A 12,682-nucleotide genomic window follows, 5' to 3' on the forward strand; every position below is an offset into this window, starting at 1 on the left:
TCCAGTACTGACCAAGCACTCAGCCACTTAAACACACTCAAACCAACAGCTCTGGGAATGCAGCTCGAATAATGACCTCTACTACAACAGTATCTACGATATTTTTCTTTTAATGCAGTGCATTCTGAAGGCCACGCGCTTGAAGGCCACTTGAAACAGTGAAACAGTAGAGGAGCAGATAAGAGAGACGTGATGATGCTCAGACAGCCCAGAGCAAAGCTTCTTTGAGGAATGGAGAGGCTTCTGTTCCCAGCCTTCTTAAATGTCCTTAAATAATGAGCACCATCACAATGGAATGAGGGCGTGAGTGTGTGACGCGCTCCTTCCCACAGCGTGAGTGTGCGATGTGCGTACACTTGGCCAGCACGCCAGAGAGAAAGTTAGAACTCGTCTCCAGACTGTGAACATCCCACTACAGCGGAATGTGACAGCTACCCTCTTTCATCTCCTCTCATCACACAGGTGAGCCCCCTCCCGCCCCGTGCACTTCAATCCCTACCTGCCATCATCAAAGAGCCCGGTCGAGCCAAGGGGGAAGACTTCTAGAGCCTCCAGCAGCCAGTCAGGATGACAGCGCCACCTATTTACACATTTAAAAAGGCCTTTACGTGCTTGACATATCCCAGGATTAGTCTTCCTGGAGCAGGGGCATGGAACTGACCAGAATGTGGACAGTTCGGGGCCGGAATAAGACACCTGGCAACAGGACTGCACTGCGATGAAGAGGATGCATGCTCTCATTTTTCATTCTCTCACGGTATGATTCAGATCTCGCATTAAGTCAGAGCATTGGTTACAATTTGATGAGTCTTGCGGTTCCTTTTTTCCCTTCAGTGGGAAAGTAGCCCTCATGACACATTTAAGAAGTCGCTGTCAGTAACAGAAGCATATTACAGAGCACGCACCATGTGCCGGTAAACTAAGTGATGATGTAATCCATGGTGAAATATACAGCATGCACGGAAAGCACAAGACAGGCATTACAGCGCAGGGCACACTCAAAGCCCCAGTGTGCGGGAGGCTGGACTGCCCCCAGCTGTGTTTGGCCTGGTCAGAATGTATTCCTGGCTGGACTGGACCACCCCTCCCCTCGCACACACACACTCTCTGAATTTATGAAGGAGGACAGTGTGGCGCCCCGCATAAAGACTTCCTTCTCCAGCCACAGCGCTACGGGCCCTTACAGTACAGTTTCCGAATTGTTAGGATAATGGGGTGTGTGACCGGAGACCGGACAACTGTCAGCCTTTGTGACAAGCCCATCTCTAATCCATGCGAATGCATTAGCCACGGCCATTCTGTAATCCAGGAAATTCCTGTGGCACCAGGCAGTCCAGCAGGCCCTCAGGCCTGCAAGAGAGTAAGATGTCGCTCAGTCAACCTCGCACTGCAGCATTTCTGTTTCCCTCTCACCGCTTGAGTTGGTTATTCTATGGAAAAAGTGCACGTATTTCTAAAATACGCATATATATATATATATATATTTATATATATGGTGACTGACATCCACATGTCCACTAAATGAACATATTTGGATATGGATATCTGCCTCCGCATGTTACAACATCCTTGTTAACACCAAATCTTAGCTGGGTGGAAGCCAAGTGTTGATATTACTTGTTGCATCAATCATTCAACACATGACTACTAGTAAGACAAACAAGTCCAAGCTGGTCTGTTGGAAAAGTGTTACAGCTAACAACATTGCTGCCCTGATTCAGGAAGGAGACTGTGGGAAGTGGTCCTTCCAGATGCTGGACTGTGTTACAGCAGAGGATGCCATTCTTCTCTCTGCAGACGGCACCAGTGATCGATTAGCAGGGTGTTGCTCAGACCTGAAAGTGGCTACTTAATGAAACAGAGGCATAAACTTGAAGTGAGAGTACGTAAGTGTTAAAAGTGAGTGACTGCCTCTTCCCCCTCAAAACCCCATGAATAATTCATCCTGCAATGGATGAAACTAAAATACATAATTACTGTTTGACTTATCCCAGCTTTGATTCTGCCATATCTGGCATCAACAGTGCTCACACGTTGTGCTATCAGGAAATGACAGCTTATTAGCATTCACCAGAGGCTCCCTGGGCTCGATCGCTGTTCCTCCTACTCCCCGCTCCGCTAATCAGAGCACAAACCCACAGACAAACAGCAGGCTGAGAAAACGACACATGCTCAGAGGAAAAAACCAAACAGTGCACCTGATCCTAGCCAGCATACAGGTAACAAACCCTGCGGTTTGACTGTCTGATACTCAGCCTGCTGCCTCAGCAAACCAAGGCCTGCCCTGAGCTGACTTCTTGTTGTGGACATGTAAAAGAGGCTTATTCATGTTCTTTGGGGGGAAAGGCAGCTCTGGCCCTTGCGCAACGGTTGGTAAGAAATGTTGTTTTGAGGAGAGGAGGAGATAGCCATGCCAGCCCAGTGTGCCGGGTGCAGAAAGGCACAGCAGATGGCAGACGAGGGAGCCAGCGCTGACCCAGAGGTACCAGAGAGGGGTTCCCAACTTGGCTCCAGCCCCTTGATGCTTTAAAGGCCACCAGGAACCTGCTTCTCCCAGACAAAAGGAACACAGACAACGATGGATAGCCGAACACACTGACCCACGCTTACGTTAAACAACCCTCTGACAGACAAAAGACTTCACCGGAGCCATTACTTTTAAGCCAGGCCCTCATCCATAAAGCCCCTCTGCAGTCTAGTGAGAGGAAGATGAAGGGAATTCTTTCATACCCAGCTGTGGACACAGAGCCAAAGGATAGGGAGGATTTTGGGTTTGGAGAAGATTGGGCTCCAATATATGGAGGTTCCAAATTTAAGGTAGCCAGTGAAAGCACATGAGCTCAAAAGACAAGGCCCAAAAAATAGGAAGAGACTGAATGGTTCTTGACTCTTAAATAAAAAAAAACTGGTCTGGAGTTTAGGAAACAAGGCGCAGAAAGGGAAAAAAGAAGGATGAGCCCAACAGCCAGCAAAAGCGGAGAAATGCAGACAGACCGTGTTAAAGAACACATTTGAGAGAGAGAAAGAAATCCATACACTGCTCCCAGACTAATTCCATTAGCAATCCCCCCAACCTGCCTACACAAACTCCCACATCTTAAGATCCCGGCAGCAAAAGACACCAAGGCTTAGCCATGTAGTGAAAGACCAATAAGACTCTATTTACATTCTGTGCCTAAATACAAGCCCTCAGTCTGTTTTTGTGTCTCAGAGTCTTTGCAAGAGTGTCCCTTTTGTGTCTCTTTGTCTGTGTGGTGGTGTGTTTCTTTCAGCATGTATCTGTGTCTGCAATAGGGGGATGTGGATTTACTGTAAAAGGCCTCTACGAGCCAACTGTCAGGGCTGACAACTTTTGTGTAGGAGGTTGAATCAGACATCTCTAAGAGGCAGCCTGCACCATACTGCCAGGACATTTTTTTCAGCTAAATCGGATTTCCTTTTGTCTGTCCGGCAGACGACTCCAAAGCTGTATGAGACAGAAAGTCAAGAAGATATCATAGGGTTTTTTTTTCCCCCAGACGGTCTTATTCAGTGAAGGTATCAGAAGACCTGGCTCTGAGATAAGATTCTGTGCGTGAATTCACAGCTCACATCGTCACTAACTGACGCTTTCACACTGAAGGCTTAATGCCTCGGTATGCTTCTTGCGAGACATTGTTCACCTGACTTCAGCAAACAATGTGACATAATTGCGGAGAAAATGAACGACTGAGAAGGCATCGCTCATCGTGTCACATACATGGCAGCTGGACGAATAAACACACTACGCAAGAAAGCCTATGATTGAAAAAGAGGCAAAGATGGATCAGCCAAAAGGAAAATGCTGATAGTATGCAAGCCTGTAAGCATGCGGAGGTAGTTTTGGCTTTGTGCAACCCTCACCAGCTTCGCTTCGCTGAAAACATACTGATGCCTATAAGCACTGAGTAAGAAGTGTGTGCCAGCCAGCAAGAGAGGGATACTTGTTGATGTGTGTGAGCAGTGTGGGCTAGGCTACCACGCAGCCTTTGGCACAGTGTGTTCCTGTGTCCATGTGAACAAACCACAGCTCTGTGAGGACATAATGATTGTGTCATTAACCTAATGTGTCTGGGGTGAGGGGCACTTTCCAAAAAGCATTCTCCAGGCAAGACAGATGCCCCGTTCTAGGATTTAGGAGCGCAGACATATGTGCTGCGTTGCTCCTCTCCTGTTGTTTGTTTCAATGTTCCACTCTGTGATGCTGTCAGAGGGTCCGTGGAAAGAACAGCAGCTACAGTCATTAAGCGCAGATCAGAACAGGCATGCTCCGTTTGTGAGGCGAGCCAAGAACAGCACTGCAGCATCAAAGGCAGACAAAACTCAAAACTAATACAAAGCTCTTCTAATCATCACTTTGATCAATCACCTGTCCAAAAATCATCAGACAGGCTAAAAACTCTCTAAGACAAGACAAGACAAACAAACAAAAATATTCAGTCAGAGAAAGCATCACATGTGGGAGGTAACTCGGTTATCTGTGATTTACTTATGGATGCCCAGCTCTAATGACTGTCAACGGTGCTTTAGATGGATGAAGGGGCCAACAATGCAGCCAGCATTCACTACTCAGCTACCAGCATCCACTATCAGCCACGTTTGCTGTCCACTAAGCTTTTTCTGTCAGTCGAGTCAATGCAAAACCACCAGCATCACCCATACAGCATCAGCAGCGACAGGGACAGAGTGTATGGAGAAAGGGGGGTAGTCCCATCAACTTTCTCCTCAAGGCTTCAACCTGTTCAGGGAAACGAATGACTAACACATAAAAAGGGCCAGGACTTTTCAGTTTTCACTCATGGTTATTTTTCTGACTCACCGCCGGTTTCACTGAGTTAAAGTGAGAGGCAGATGAAGGATAAAGAACGAGATGTTTTGGTGCTCTTTACATTTCAGTACCTGTAGGTGTTTTTTTCCACACTCAGCTCTCACTTTCTGCTGAGCCCGTCTATCACATCCAATTTGTCCTCTCTTTCTCTGATCTACACCTTCTTTTGTGATGGAAACAAGCTTGTGATGAGAATCAAAGACGCCAGCCTGCTGTTTTTTTGTGGAGATCAAGAACTCAATTAGTTTTTTCTTCTTTGTTTTAAAACCAGAGATTTCCGTCTTCCAAATGTGTCGCACAGAGATGCAAGTGTGTCTGTGTGAGCGTCTCCAGCCTTGCACACGAGAGAACACAAAGACCAGGAAGGAGGCCACACCTGGGAGGGAATCCTTCCTTCCCCAGAGCTAATGCCCCTCCACCACTCCTCATAATAATCCTTCATCCTGTATCATGAACCTTGTCTAAATGAAGCCTATCAGGGTCGGTCCTCCTGGTCCATGGCATCACGCAACCCTGCGATGAGCCAATCAGCTCTCAGAGCCCTACCTTGCCCCCCAGGAGAAGCTGACACACCCGACGCCAGCAGCTGGGCAGGAAGCAACAACAATAAACAGCTTCTCTCTGCTATCACCCTTTCTGATGATCTGTCCTATCAACCCTTTTCTGGCTTCCATTCTTCTCAGCTTCTTCTCTTCTCACTTTGGCTGCCCCTTACCCTATTCGGTTTGCCCTCACAGGCAGTGCCAACGCTCAGCACACCAGCTGCAGAACGCACAGCGCATTTCTTTGAAGCCATTACAATCAAACTGACAGAGAGGACAAAAAAGAACCCCCTTTCTTTCTCTTTTTTTCTTTGAGGCTTTTTTTTCACGTTCTGCCTTCAGTGTCTACATCACTTTCACAAACAATGTCACTTGAAAGGAGCGTATGAGGCACATGTTCTGGAAAATGAATAGCTGTGCGGCGCTTCTGAAGTCCTTCGCCTTTTTTTTCAGTAAACGCCCCAACACAACACCCACCCACAAAAGGCACAGGTGGGGTCAAACAGGCCTGTAAGGCAAGGAGCCACCGGTTCCACACAAACATACACAAACACACGCACACAGGAATGTAAGGAACCACAGGTGTGCTGTGTGTGGGCTGAGCACCTACACAATTGCAGTCCGACTAAACAAACTTCAATACAGGCAGCGCCGCTGCTTCTTTTCTGCATGACTAAATGGAGACTGAATTTTCAGAACTACAGCTGCATTTGGTAAACAGCACCAAGGGAGTCCCTGATAACAGTGAAAATACCCACATTTTTATCCCCACATAACCATGACACATTTGACTCTCGGATAACGGTTACAGCATCATGACTGAGTGGGGTAATACTCTGACAACAATACTAAAACTTGCCCCTTTCACATGTTTTATCGCCAAAATCTTTAGCATATCTTATCGGCAATCAGCCAAGGCGCTATGAAGTGGGAAATTTGTTTAAATGTCTTCCAGAGAACAGTTAAATCAAAGTGAAAGATTATACATGCCATCAAAAGCACGGTGAAATTAGGGGTTTCACTAGGTACTTTTTGCAGTTACCACAAACATAAACCTCATTTTACACCCAAAATATAGCTTACACAGCAGACACAACCTTAATCATACAGCCTAATAATGCACATCACTGACATGGTCAAAAGAAACCATGTCCACTTTAAACAAATTGTCTGTTGCTATAATTTTCCTTTGTAGGGCAGTTCAGCGGAGGAGGCTGTCAATGGAGAAATTGATAATTGCTCATAGAATGAGTAAATGCACTTTAATCTTTCATTAGCTACACTTAAACGAAGTGCAAACCACCCACCTAAAAGCCTCTCTTTGTCTCAATCCACTAAATGGCTTACAGATCCCACAACACATGTTTAGTAACATGGCAATTATAACAACAGTAAATGATCATTTGTTCAGGGGGGAAAATCATTCCAAATGAAATACCTCAAAGCAGCAACGGTGATAATGAGAAACCCAGCAAAGAACATTTCACATTCCCTTCATGGTCCAGAGACCTCTGCTGAAAAAGCAAATCGCTGTTGTCGGAAGAAAACTCTCCAAATCTCCAAAATGGTAACAGGAGAAGGAAAAAAAACAGCTTTAATTTTAATGTAAGTCAATGGAACCAGACTTTTTCCTCAAGTCATTTTGGGTCATTTATTTTGATCCATTCATTATGAAATTTACAGACAATATAAAATGTAACAGGTATTTTCAAATTATGTCAAAAACTGGAAAACATCAAACATAGAGAGTTTTCTTCCGACAACAGCGAAATGAAGAAAATCCTACAGGCATTCAAACTTTTGTTTGCCATGATTTGTTCATGATTTAGGCATTGCTCTCTTTTTGTGAATCAAAAGAAAGGTAAGGAAGTAAAGAACCAACCAGGTAAAGTATCAAAATATGAGGAACGGATCTATTGTTATGATGCTAATCTGCTCTGACATATGAGGAGCAACTACAAACAATATAAAGCAACTTCATGTAGAAAAATACTGATGTGATGTATCTCCAGATCAGGAAAGCATAGCCCTCTTTGAACTCACGTCTTGTTAGAGGCAGACCAATTGGGGAGTTTTCCACAGCAAGCATACAGGTCATTCTACAGAAACGTCCACGTTTCTATCTCTCCGTAGGAGTCACTGGTGTTACCGATCCTCATTGGTGTTACACATAAGAAAGGAACACCAGAGACATTTTTAATGAACAATGCATTTTACTAAATGGCTGCTACAGAGCATCAAACCACATGTTGACAATCATGGAACATCCACTAAAATATGTAATTTAATCCATTTGTATTCTATTTTTTCACAATTACCTCAGAATAAAGTCGGTCACACCAGTGACTTCAGCTAAAAGCTTCATATGAAATCATGAGCTAAATGAGAAAATCTCTGATAACTGAAAAGACACAGTGGACTCACCATGTGCTTTTCTTCATAGATCCTCAGAAAACAGGTAAAAGGAAGTCGAGTGATGTCATCAGTGTGACTTTTATTTCAAAATAAGAGATTTTTTGTTACGCAGTAACACCAGTGACACGACTCCTGGGGACAACTTTCACGATATATTTTATATTTATTTGGCATTTGTTTTCTTTATGTTATTTAATTTATATATCCCATAGTCATGTATAGATTATTGTAGTTAAAATTGCAGAAAAAAGTGTTTTTTTCTTCAAAATATAGCCTCAGCCTTCACACATGAGCTCTTCTGTGGTGCTTGGAATTCTATATAATTGATTTAAAAAACCAATATTGCTAAACTGAGACTCAAGGAGGTGTCATTGTTAAAATAACTTTTATTTTATTTATGTTGTTTTATTTTAAAATCTAAATGAACTGTAACCCTAACATGTTTTTCAAGTGTAATATATATGAAAATGCTAGGGACACAAAAATGGACCCATATCCAGTAAGGCAACCAAGCCCAGAGAAAGCTCTCTTCTACAGTCAAGGGTACCATATCGAACCTCTGGGGCAAAGCATCACTTTCTAGCATCCGCTCAGCCACTCCAGCCAAAAACAGATGGCCAGATGGTTACACCAGTCTAACTTTAGGGCTTTCACAAGCAGTGCTAGTGGGCATTCTCCCCAAGGCAAAGTGCTTCAGTCAGCTGTCGCCATTTACAAGAACCACATTTAACATGTCAATCTGACATCGGCAATTCAATTATGCCTTTTGCTTTGTCATGGCTAACATGATACATAATTGTGTCATTACAGTTAGTCGGCTTACTGCTTGCTCCGCACAAAGACGGGCCTTTCAAATTCTTCAGAAACTCAATTGAATCCCAAATTCAATTGGAAAGAGGACCAAAGCAAGATGAAGGTCTCGATCACATGCTGGGTAAATGGGGAGGCCCAGCAGGGAGTCTGGAATAACAGTAATGAAACAGCATCATGCGGCACGGCGGAATCATGTATTCTCCGCAGACTGTGCAATTATTCCAGGGGCTTTATCCAAGGATTAATGAATCGCATTAATTCAAAAGGAGGATAATAAGTCGGCATTAACTGCGGGAGGAAAGGACATTTCTCTTTGGCAGCAAAGCAAAGCCATCTGACCAATTTAGAGCTAAATGAGAGGTCCTTTTTGCACATTTTGGGCGCCCTCTTACTCTTACTGCAGGCCGTGAATGCCGAAAATAGTCCTCTTGTATGTCACACACTTGAGAAAACAAATAAGCAATCAGAGTTTTCTATTTAAGCACTCCACATAAAAAGCAATTCTAATATTTTCAGATTACACAGCAAAACGCTGGTTGATATCGAACCATTAGCGCTCAGTCACGTATGTGATTTTCCTCTGATTGCTTTTCGCAAGGAAAACTTAGTGCAGGTGTTCCGCCATTATTTGGCTTCTGCAGATGCTTCTGTTTGTTATCAAGGAGGACTGAATAATCCTGATATTCAAAGGTTACATTAAAGCGGTATAGATGACTTCACCCTCAGCCTACGAGCAAAAACAGATTAATCAACATTACCGTTTGCAAAAGTCATCAGTTTTATTCATTCGATTATGGTGGCTGCCAGAGCTGAACTGGGTCATAATTAGCTTGAACCTGGTTTAAATCATATTTGAGCCAATTATCGTCTTTAAAAAAGGCAACTTAAGCCACGTGGATCACGCATGAAGAGCATCGGAGAAATTCAGCTCCCGCTGAAAGAATCCAGAGATGCAATGTCCTTGGTGACGGCGGGTCTCAATGCGAAATGCATTCAGCTCTTTGAAACAGATCCCACATTTTCAAAGCAGTTAAGGGCCAATTCGAAGACACAAAAGCATAACGTACAGCTCTGGTGCGCAACCTAATTCCCTCTGCAATATCAGTCTTGACGCAAACTCCAAGCATGCTTTTCATGACAAAATGAAATAAATTAATCATTAATTGCCTCTGGACAAGAGTGCGGCTGCTTTGTGAATAATGCAGACATGAGTTAAAACCTCATTAAAGTACTTCTGTGCTAATTGTGTCCTAATTGCGTGCTGCCTCATCACCTGAAGGAATGATGGAGTTGACCATAGTCATTCATCAGTTGAATGCACACACACACACACACACACACACACACACACACACACTCAGACAGACACACACACGTTCTAGCACCTGTAATAACACAGTCTGCCTTTTCCATTCGTGTATAATTTGTGATAGCCACTTTAATATAATTGCTGTCCAAAAGACTGAGAAGATGAGAACTAGGGGAAAGGGCATGGCTGTGTCTGGGGACTGTCTGCCCAAAGTGGTCATTTCTTCTGGGTCTGGACTGCAGTCTGGCTCCACACCCCATTCTGCGAGAAAGGCCTTTTACTCCTTCTCTGAGTAACCTGCGGCAGATGTGTTAAGTAATGACTGTCATTAATTCTGCCCCAGTCCACTCGCAGACCAGACAGGAATAATGGCCCCACTGGGCCACCGTCCTCCCACCTGCATGTCCAACCAACCCAGAAAATAGGCTAACCTGAATGTAGTCTAGACAGGATGGTACAATTTTTGCTGGCACTGCCACATTCATAGTGAAGGAGCAGAAGAAGAACCATCCAGGTGTTCCACACTAGATCCTCTACCATTTCTATTCCTTATATAACTCAAGTTAATTATCATTTCAATAGTTTTAAGACTTTTCTTTATGGCTGCACTGAGTGAAATTGATTTTCAGATAAAGATATTGATCAAAAATGATCTTTATATCCATGTTAACATCCAATTCCATTAAAAAAGGTTGCCAAGCAGTTTGTTTTTTTTCATTTCTACTTTATTTTTTATTATATTTTGTGTTCTTTATCCACCTGACAGTTAACTGAAATGCATGCCGTTTACTGCTTCAGGCTGTTTGAAAGATCGAAAGAACAGTTCTGAGTGCATTGAATTAAACAAATAGTCAGTTTTCTTATGGAAACACGCTCCAGAACAAAATAATCCAATGAAAACAAGGCATTATTTTAGCATAGAGAACTCAGGAATGGTTCATTAACTTTATTAATCCAAACTTAAACACTACCTGATATCATGATATTTTCAAAATCCTGTGGTGCTGAATTTTATCAAGACTGCCCAGCACTAGTCTGATCTTCTCCTGGGATGAGGAGGAGGAGGACAGCATTCGAGATTTCGAGGTACCACGATACGGGCAGCCAGACAGAGCTCATCCTCTCATATGAAAGTGCACAGAGCCGTGATGGGCTGCTTCAATTTATGCTGTAAATTATTCAACGCACAAGCACTGCAGCGCAGGAACCAGGCTGTGGTAAAACAAGAGCTCTGCACACCCCCATCTCCATCCCAAACCACAGCAGAAGTGCTTCTATACTTGACTGAAGGATTAAGTGTGCTGGTGGATATGCCTGATTTTTCATTCATACTCCAGTCCAGGGCGGGAGCCAGATTCTCCTCAGAGACCCTCCAGCAAGTGAATCCAGACCGAAACGACACCAATCTCTCCGACACCTGGCTGACAACTACTTCATAGCATCAAGGCTGAGCGCTCACAGAGCGCTTGACCCCAAAGGCAGAAGGAGTTTCCAGCTTTCAAAAAGAATATGAGGTAGTGGAGACTGTAAGTCGACGCTGGAGCAGCTCACAGCCTGAAAATCATTAGATATTTAACACACTCTGCTGGGTGGGTGGGGAGAGGAGTCCTGGCAGAACATTTGCCAAGGAGCATCTGAAAATGAGCATTCCACTTCTGCACATGGAGAAAGTGGGTGTGGCGCTGAGAGCCCCAGTGCAAGAGATGAACTGAGGCTTTGGCATCTTTTGGCACTGAGATCTTTGACTTTAAGATCTAAGCCAATGCCATCTTTACCATGGAAAGCTCAGAGTTTAAGATCTAAACCATTCTCTGCCTTTAAGATCTAAACCACTGCCATCTGTTTTTAACATGGATATCTAAAGCACTGCTGTTTTTGCCTTGGAAATATCTACCTTTAAGATCTAAACCAATGCCATCTCTGCCATGGGGATCTTTGAGTTTAAGACCTAAACTAATGATATCTTCACCATTGAACCGTCAAGATTTAAACTACTGCCATCTTCACCATGGAGATCTCTGAGTTTAACATCTAAATCAATGTCATCTTCACCATGGAAATCTCTGAGTTTAAGATCTAAACCGCTAAAGAGATCTAAACCGGCCAGTGAATTGTATTGCAAATGTAGGGGTTTCTTTAGATCTAAACCACTGCCATATTCACCACAGAGATCTCTGAGTTTAAGGTCTAAACCACTGCCATCTTCACCCTGGAGATCTCTGAGTTTAAGATCTTAACCACTGTCATATTCACCCTGGAGATCTCTGAGTTTAAGGTCTAAACCACTGCCATCTTCACCATGGAGATCTCTGAGTTTAAGGTCTAAACCACTGCCATCTTCACCATGGAGATCTCTGAGTTTAAGATCTAAACCACTGCCATCTTTACCATGGAGATCTCTGAGTTTAAGATCTAAACCACTGCCATCTTCACCCTGGAGATCTCTGAGTTTAAGGTCTAAACCACTGCCATCTTCACCCTGGAGATGTCTGAGTTTAAGGTCTAAACCACTGTTATATTCACTATAGATATCTCTGAGTTTAAGATCTAAACCACTGCCATCTTTACCATGGAGATCTCTGAGTTTAAGGTCTAAACCATTGCCATCTTCACCATGGAGATGTCTGAGTTTAAGGTCTAAACCACTGCCATCTTCACCATGGAGATCTCTGAGTTTAAGGTCTAAACCATTGCCATCTTTACCATGAAGATCTCTGAGTTTAAGATCTAAACCACTGCCATCTTCACCATGGAGAT

General features: G+C 43.7%; 1 protein-coding gene across 1 annotated transcript in view; it reads right to left on the reverse strand.

Moving 5' to 3' along the window:
- Window positions 1-12,682, reverse strand: part of bcl2a (BCL2 apoptosis regulator a) — a 50,897-nt gene that overhangs the window by 36,157 nt on the left and 2,058 nt on the right. The window lies entirely within an intron of this gene.

This window comes from Colossoma macropomum, unplaced genomic scaffold (assembly GCF_904425465.1).
Source record: "Colossoma macropomum unplaced genomic scaffold, Colossoma_macropomum, whole genome shotgun sequence".
Lineage (NCBI taxonomy): Eukaryota > Metazoa > Chordata > Actinopteri > Characiformes > Serrasalmidae > Colossoma > Colossoma macropomum.